We start from the raw sequence: 9885 nt of genomic DNA, 5'->3' as shown, positions 1-9885 counted from the left end.
GAAAAAAAAAAAGCAGGGGTAGCAATCATGATCTCAGACAAAGTTAAAGTTAAAATAGATTTAATTAAAAAACATAAGCAGGGAAACTATGTTATGTTAAAAAAGATACCATAGAAAATGAAGCAATATTAGTACTAAACATATATTTGAATGCTATAGCATTCAAATTTTTAAAGGAAAAGGTAAATGAATTGCAGGTGGAAACAGATAGCAAAACTACACTAGTGGGGAATTTCAACCCTTCTTTCTCAGGTCTAGATAAATCTAACCAAAAATTGAACTTAAGAAAGAAATCAAGGAGACAAATGGAATCTCAGATAAAGTAGATATGATAGAAATCTGGAGAGAATTAAAGGTAATTAAAAAAGAATATACCTTTTTCTCAGGGGTACTATAACACTTTTATAAAAACTGACCACATATTAGGCCATAAAAACTTTATGATTAAATAGAGAAAAATTAAATACCTCTTTTTCAGATAATAATGCAATCAAATTACATTTAATAAAGGACCATGGAAACATAGATTAAATATAATTTAGAGACTAAATAACCTAATTTTAAAAATGAGTGGATTAAAGAACAAGTCACAGAATCAATAAATAATTTTTATTAAAGTGAACGATAATGAAACAACATATCAAATCTTATAGAATGCAGCAAAAGCAGTAATCAGAGGAAAATTTGTATTTCTTAATGCTTACATCAATAAAATAGAGAAAGAGCAGGTCAGTGAATTGAGTGTGATTAAAAAAACTAGAAAAAGAACAAAAAAAAATCCCCAATTAAATACCAAATTGGAAATTCTGAAAATTAAATGCCATAAAGGGAGTTATAATAAGTAAATTATAACAACATGGAACATATTACCTATCAGATTTATGGGTAGAAGAATTTACGAATAAACAAATAGAGAGCACTGTGAGATATGGATAATTTTGGTTACCTTAAAATAAAAAGGTTTTGTGCAAATAAAACCAATGCAGCCAAGATTTGAAGGAAAATAGAAAATTAAGGAAAAGTTTTATACAATTTTCTTTTTGGATAAAGGTCTCATGTCTCAAATAGAGAAAACTTTGTCAAATTTATACGAGGATGAGTCATTCTCCGGTTGACAAATGGTCAAAGGACACGAAGAGGCTGTTTGTGGAGGAAGTAATCTAAATGACATATAATCATATAAAAATGCTCTAAATCATTATTGTTTAGAGAAATGCAAATTAAAACAACTGAGATACTATCTCATACCTATTCAGTTGGCTCATATGATAGAAGAGGAAGAGGGGTTAGAGGGGACTGTGGAAAAATTGGGACATTAATATACTCTTTTTTTTTTTTGATCTCAGGGTCCTTTGGTTTTATTTTATTTATTTATTTTTTTATGTTCTACAATCACTATCATTAAATTTAGATTTTAACCCTCCCACACCTACCCCCCACCCCTCCCCTCTCTCCCCAAGACGGCATACAATTCTATATAGCATCTACATATACTTTCCTATTGAATACGTTTTCACTCATTAATATACTCTTGGCGGGACTGTGAACTGATCTAACCATTTTGGGGAGCAATCTGGATTTCTGCCCAAAGAGTTATAAAACTGTGCATACCTTTTCACCCAGCCAATACCTCTAATACCATTAGGTATATTTCCCAAGGTTATCAGAGAAGAAGTAAAAGAATCTATACTCTCTAAAATATTTAGTTGTTGTTATGTTGTTTAGTTGTTTTCCAGTCATGTCTGTTTGTGACCCCATCTGGGGTTTTCTTGACCAAGATAATGGAGGGGTTTGCCATTTCCTTCTCTAGCTTATTTTACAGATAAAGAAACTTAGGCAAGTAGGTTTAAGTGAGTTGCCTAGGGTCATGCAGCTAGTAAGTTTCTGAGGCCTATTTTGAACTTAGGAAGATGAGTCTTCCTGCCTCCAGGTGAGGCACTCTATCCACCTACCTGCCCAAAATATACACAGCAGATTTCTTTGTGGTGGAAAAGAACTGGAAATTGAGGCGATGCTCATCAATCAAGGAATGGCTCAATATGTTGTAGTATATGATTATGAAGGAATACTACTATGCTATAATAAACGATGAGCAGATTGGTTTTGGGAAAACATGGACAGACTTGCATGAAATAAGGAGGAGTGACATAAGCAGAACCAAGAGAATGCCCAGACACTGGAACCATACCCATTAGCCTGGATGTGATTTTTATTTACGGAGAAAAGAAGTTACTGCTGGTTGCTGAACCTCTACTTTCCTAGCTATCTAGGAATTTTGTAAAGAATCCTCGAGAGGCAGATTGGTTAATTTCTATACTCATTCCTGTTTCAGGGAAGATTTTTGCAAGTCTCTTGAATGTTCCCTTATATTATGACTATGGCCAAAAAGTGTTTAAGATGACATGTTCTTTATTCAATGTCCAATAATAGTCAGACCAGCTGAGTAATGATTGAATATCAACAAAACCTGAAAATACCCAATTCCTGTGTTGATTCACTTTGGATTTCTTGAATAGATTTCATCTGATGAAATAGCAAATTTAATAGTTCACATCTTAAAGGTCCATGGACCAACAAGAATGGTTATTGTGGTTTGGTTTACATAAATCAGGAGAGTTTAATCTTTCTTTGTGTCTGGTGAAGCTGATAGACTCCTCATAATGTTTTTAAATGCATGAAATGAAACACATAGGATTACAAAGGAAACAAAATAATCAAAATACACTTATGTGTGTATATACAGAGGCACATACGTGTCCCTGTGTATATATTTGCATGTCTTTTTACATACATACACATGTGTGAACGTATACAAATATGTACACATACACACTAGTTAAGTCCATACTTAAAAACTCCTGATATCAACCTCTTGTTAAACATTAATAGGGTAGTTGAGTGATAACAGCCCTAGATTAGGAGTTAGTTATGGTTCTAGTTAGTTAATTATAATTATAGTTATCTCTAGTTAACTGTAGTTAGTTAATTATGGTTACAGTTCTATCTTAATTACTTTGCCATGTGGTCTTGTAAAAGTAATTTCTTTTCTGGGTCTTATTTTTCCCTTTCTCTAATGATGAGGGGTTGAAATAGATGTGATCTCTAAACTTGCCTTCAGTTTTATAAAGAATTTCAAGTTACATTGGCATGCACTCTCACTTTGTAATGTCACCGTAGTATTCAGGTTATCTGACTCAAAAATTCTTGCTAATCACACTTGAATTCTGAGACCCTCAGTGTGTGTGTGTGTGTGTGTGTGTGTGTGTGTGTGTGTGTGTGTGTGTGTGTGTGTGTGTGTGTGTGTGTGTAATACAAGGAGCTCCTATTTGGATCTGCAGTCCTTTAATCAGGATGATTGGATGCGCATCCTCATATCCACAAGGAAAAGAAACTCTCCCTAACCCAGGTTTCCTTCTGGAGGACTAACCTAACCAGGGACAGATGGCAGAGGAAATATAACCCTGATAACATCCTTATCCACCCTTGTTTCCCTAAGCTCCGTAACCTTTCTCATCTAGAGAATAGATTGAATGCAGTAAGGAGTTGAAGTGGGATGAAAGATTCAGATTCAATCTCTAAAGGTTTCAAACAAGATTCCCAAACTAATCTAACTAATGAAATCTGATCATGAACATGTCCCCTCTGGGAGAAAGGAGGTTGGGTTGGAAGGGAGAACAACTGACTTCTTGTGAAAACAGCCAAATGTAATCATGACTGGCTGGCCATCAATTGTGTTGATTTCATTATTGTTTGTTATCTTTTAATTAAGCTCTTCTAATCGTTTTTTAAAAATTTGTTTATTTGTTTTGGTTAGCTTTCTCTCCCTTCCCTCTTTCTAATCCTTGGTTCAGTAATTATTATGCCCCAACCTGATGAGAGACAAACACGTATTTATCTCTTTCACAAGGAGGAGAATTCAGGGTGAGGGAGAGAGAGGTCACTGGATTGGCATCCAAAGGCAGATGCTACTTCCTATCTCCAAGGCTTGGTATTCTCATCTGAAAAATATGGCTATAACTGTCAGATTTCCTTAAGAAAGGGCAACAGCTCCTATTCTGAATATTTTCAAATCCTAGGCTTAACAAATAGGGATGGAGCCTGAGAAGATGTGTGTGTGTTCATCCTTCATTGCCAAAGAAGACCATGCCATCAGAGAAATGATGACATGACTTGTACTTGACTTTGTTCTGAGTGAGGGAGGGCTGTGCAGGTCACCAGCCTCACTTCTCCTCCAGAACCATCTGAATCCAGTGACCAGATCTTCATCAGGATGACTGGAGATGACCCAGGATGAGGCAACTGGGGTTAAGTGACTTGCCCAAGGTCACACAGCTAGTGAGAGTCAAGTGTCTGAGGTGAGATTTGAACTCAGGTCCTCCTGACTCCTGCACTGGTGCTCTATCCACTGCACCACCTAGCTGCCTGAGAAGATGTCAAGGTAGCTAAAGAAGGAAGGACCATTCAGGAGAGATGAATGTAGTCAACCACAAAATTTGACAGAGAGGGCTTCAGGGCTTTGTCCTTCACACTCAAATCAAGGGGTCTCTTTCTCCTGAAGCCTTTTTGGCTTGCCCCTACCACAGCTGGTTGTGATTTCCCCTCCCCAGATTAACTTGTATTTATTAACTTGTAAATATTTTAAAAATATTCATTCCTCTTTGGGCTGTGCTTTTGACTCTCATAGCAGCCTCCTCACTCCTTCTTCTGATCAGCTGCTTTCTCCCAGAATCTCTATTTGAAGGAAAGAGCCTAGCCAGCTATATTTTCATTCCTCTCCTGGCTCCAATCCTGATGCTCTGGACCTTTTCTGTCCATTTCCTTTTGTGCTGTCTATCCCTTCTAAGAATATAATCTCCTTGAGGGCAAGGATTGTCTCACCTTTGTCTTTGCATCCACTGTACCTGGTGTATAGTGGGCACTTATATGCTGGTTGATGGATAGTGTAACACAGACTTATAAATAATAGTAATAATTCATACACACACATACACACACACACAACCATGTAAAGTTTACAAAGCACTTTCCTTTTGATGATAAACTGTATGGACAAAGATTCCTATTCTATAGTCCAGGCTCCCTATTGACTCCACACAAGATAAGCAGAAGTTCCTGTTAGTTTTCTCCAGACTTCTAGAAGCAATATGGTGGTTAGAGAGATAGATGTATTCGGAAGGAGCTAGGTCTCAGTATAAGCAGACAGCAGCTGCTGCCTTCCTAACTCCACAGTGGAACTGCGCTTTCTCTCTGTAGTAATAGCAGTCTGCCTTTTATTTACCACACAGTTAAACTGACTGAATCTTAAAATTTTCAACCCATTTCCTTGACACACAATTCTCAAATCAAACATTTTAGTTAGAATTTTATTGGGAGACACACTGACTTTGTTCATTACTTAAGGCTCTTTATAATTTTGCCCCTTCCTACCTCTTTGGTTTTATTACCCTTTACTTCCCCACAAGTATTCTGTAATCCTGTGACGCTGGTCTCTTTGCTATTTCTCACATAAAATACACCTTCTCTCTGCTCTGGGCATTTTTTCTGGCAGTCTCCCATGTCTGGAATGCTCTCTCCCCTCATCTCTGCCTTCTGGCTTTCTTTTAAATCCTAAATAAAATACCTACATTCCACAGGAAATTCTAATTTCTCTTAATGCTATTTTGTATCTTTTCTTGATTATTTCCAATTTATTCTGTCTGTACTTAGCATAATGTCTGGCACACAGTAGGTGTTCAATAAATCCTTATTGTCTGATTGCCTGATCATCAGAGGTGTATGAATGTGTAGCTGCTGCCAATTCTTGGTCTTTCCTTTCTTTGTATCTTCAGTAAGCAAGTAACACCTTGCCTGGTACAGGATAGGTCCTTAATAAATGTTTATTGGTGACTCCTAACTTCAGTGTCTTCCTCTGTAAAATGAGAATTATAATACTATCCCTATCTATTTCATAGGGTTATTTTAAGAAAAGAACTTTGGTAGACCTGTTTGTACAAAAACATAACAACTCTTTTTGTGGTGGCAAAGAATTGGACATTGAAGGGATGCCCATCAACTGGGGAATGGCTGAACAAGCTGTAAAATATGATTGTGATGGAATCCTATAAGAAATGAAGAGCAGGATGCTTTCAGAAAGGCCTACAAAGATTTACATGAACTGATGCAAAGTGAAGTGAGCAGAACCAGGAGAACATCGTTCACAGTATGATGATCGACTGTGAATGATTTATCTGTTCTCAGTATTACAAAGATCCAAGACTATTCCAAAGAACTCATGATGAAAAATGCTGTCCACTGCCAGAGAAAGAACTGATGGACTCTGAATCCAGACTGAAGCATATTTAAAAACAGCAACAACAAACTTTCTTTTTCCCTTTTTTTTCTGGGTAGAGGTCTGTGTTTTCCTTCACAACATGACTATGGAAATATGTTTCATATGACTGCATGTGTATGATCTATATCAGATTGTTTGCCTTTTCAATGAGGGGGCAAGGGGAGAGAATTTGGAACTCAAAATTTGAAAAATCAAATGTTAAAACATTGTTTTTAATGTAATTGAGGGAAAATAAAGATATGAAAAGAAAAAGAAAAGTACTTTTTCAACCTGTGCAGTGCTACAGACAGATGATAGGATACGGTTAACAGAAATGACTAAGGTAATGAAGGAAAACTCCAGGGATTTTGAGTGAGAGGGGGAGATTTCAAAGATTATTCTCCAATTAGGGCTAAAACAATTTTGTAGAGCTCTGACAGATTAGGATAAAACTTCTTTAGCCATCATCTCCAAATCTGCCTCTGCTAGTCATTCATTCCTGTCCCTTCCATCTAGCTGATCTCTCTTAGACCCTTTGGATAATTTAAAAAATTCATCATATTTCTAATATCTCTGAAGAAAGTGACTTGGGTCTTTTTTTGTGCCAGACCATTTCTTGAAGCAATCATCCGGGGTCTGCTAAGTGCAAAGTTTTTCCTTCTCTCCTGGATGTTAATTGTAATGTTTTCTTCCTGCTTCCTCCCCCACCTCCTCTTCCAGACTTTCATCATCTCTACCATACATCTTTCAAAGGGGCAGTTTTGTCAGTATGTCTCTCTGATAGACATTTACCTTTTGTTTTTCATCTTCTATAATATCTTTCCACGGTTAGATGCACTGTACATTCATAGGATCTTAATTTATCTGGACTAAAGGACCACAGATATAGGGCGAGAAGGTACCTCAGAGGCCATATAGTCTAATATTTACAGATGGGGAAACTGAGGCCCAGTGAAGAACAACTGCTTATAGTATTATACAATGATGGATTTAGAGATGCGTATGACCTCAAAGACCATCGAAGTTAACCCCTTCGTTTTACAGATGAGGAAAGTGAGACCTGGTGGGGACATTAAGTAACTTGCCTCTTTGCCCAATTATATGCCAGTAAAACTGACAATCTAAGTGAAATGGATAAAATATTTACACAAATATCAGCTGCCCAGATTAACAGAAGGGGAAATAGAATGCTTAAAAAACCCTATGGGAGAAAAAGAAATTTAACAAGCCATAAATGAATTTCCTAAAAAAAAAAATCCCCAGGACCAGATGGATTCACAAGTGAATTCTACCAAACATTTAAGGAACAGTTACTCCCAACATGATATATACTATTTGAAAAAAATACGGGTAAAGGAATCCTACCGAGTTCCTTTTATGTCACAAATATGGTTTGGTAACTAAACTAGGGAGGGTACAAATAGAGAAAGAAAACTATAGGCCAATTTCCTTAATGAATATAGAGGCAAACATTTAAAATAAAATGCTAACAAGGAGATTCCAGCAATATATATCACAAAGATGACCAGGTGGGATTTATACCGGGAATGCAAGACTGCTTCAGTATTAGGAAAACTATCTGCATGATTGACCGTATCCATAACAATAGCAAAAAACCCTATATGATTATATCACTAGTTGTAGGAAAAGCCTTTGACAAAATACAATGCCCCTTCTTATTAAAAACACTAGAAAGGATAGGAATTAATGGAACCTTTCTTAAAATGATAAGTAGTATAGATCTAAACCCAAGAGCAAGTATTATCTATAATAGGGACAAACTTGAAGCCTTCCCAATAAAATCAGGAGTGAAGCAAGGATGTACGTTGTTATCATCCTTATTCAATAATGTACCAGACACACTAACTCTAGCAATAAGACAAGAAAAAGAAATTGAAGGAATGAAAGTAGGCAGAGGAAACAAAACGACCATTCTTTGCAGATTATATGATGTCATCCTTAGAGAATCAACTAAAAAAACCGATGAAATAGTTGAAATAATTAAGAACTTCAGCAAAGTTGCAAGATATGAAATAAATCCATATAAATCATTGGCATTTCTATATACTACCCACAAAACCCAGCAGGAAGAGAGAAAAAGAGAAATTCCATTTAAAATAACTGTAGACAGTAGAAAATAATTCTAAATCTACCTGCCAAGACAAACCCAGGGATTATATGGACATAATTACAAAACACTTTTAACACAAATAAAGACAGAATTGTGAGTTATTATTATAATAATGTTTCCTAGGTAACGTGTATATTTAAACTGTGACTTTGAGGAGACAATTTTAAATGTTTCACAATGTCAGGAGATAAAGCTTCGGTTATCTAGTGCCATTTGTAATAATAATTACGATAACTAGCACTGACATAGTACTTTAAGATTTGCAAAGTACTTTCCATGTATTAATTCACTGGATCTTCACAGCAATGTTGTGCTATGATCCCCATTTTCCAGATAAAGAAACTGGTTGAGAGTCTTTAAGTGACTTGACCAGGGCTACACAACTATCAAAAGTATGTGGCGGGATTTGAACTCAGGTACTTCTGCTTATAGATTTATGGACTGTTAGGGATGGAAAAGACCTTTGAGGTCACTTAGTCATAAGATTGTAGGATCACAGGTTTATAGCTAGAAGGGACCATAGAAGTCATCAAATCCAATCCCTTTTATTTTATAGGTGAGGTAATTGATCCCAGAGAGATTAGGTGATTTCCCAGGATATATGGTTAATAAGCGAGGTCAGATTGGAACTCAGGTCTGCTATTCCACACTACCTTGATTTTACAGATAAGGAAACTGAGGTCAGAGAAAAGTAATTTGTCCAAGGTTACAAGGCTAGTTAAGAGGCAGAACTAGGATTTGAACCCTTAATTCAGTTCTTTTTCCATTGTTTCATCATGCTTATAGTTGGGACTGGGAAATCGAGTCTCTGATCTTTACATCCACCCTTCTCACCCAGACTAGAATCTTCCCTACACAAGTCACATCTTTTGGAGACTTTACTATGTTTGAAACTTTACTAGGGTTTGAGGACTGCTTCCTTAGAGAAGTCAATCAGAGAGGGTCAGAGTTGATTAAATGAATTCTGGGAGTCAATGGTCTCTGAGAATTTTGGATAGACAACGTTATATAGAGGAAAGGCAGCACAGTGTAGTAGATAGAGAGTGAGAGTAGGAGTCAGGATGACTTGTGTTTCATTTGCTACTCTTTCGCTTACTTAGCCCTGTGGTCATGGGCAAATCACTGTAACATTTTGAGCCTCAGTTTTTTCATCTGTAAAATAGGGACAATAATTTTCATATTCCCTCCAAATAGGATTATTGTGAGACTCAAATGAGATCGTGGATGGAAAGTGCCTTTAGAATATCATAGAAATATCATTAATACCGTAATATAGGAGAAAAGTGATAGTTCTTGGTTATTAAAGAATCAGTCTCCTGAGAAGTCCAGCTTCAAAGTGACTCATAGTTGGGAGGGGCCTTAGAGGTTATGTAGTTTAAACTCTTGCTCAACCTATGACTCCTTTCTGCTCCACCCCTGAAGAAAATCCTCTAGCCTCTATTTC

The sequence above is a fragment of the Notamacropus eugenii genome, chromosome 3 (assembly GCF_028372415.1).
Source record: "Notamacropus eugenii isolate mMacEug1 chromosome 3, mMacEug1.pri_v2, whole genome shotgun sequence".
Classification (NCBI taxonomy): Eukaryota; Metazoa; Chordata; class Mammalia; order Diprotodontia; family Macropodidae; genus Notamacropus; species Notamacropus eugenii.
This window is presented reverse-complemented; position numbering follows the sequence as displayed.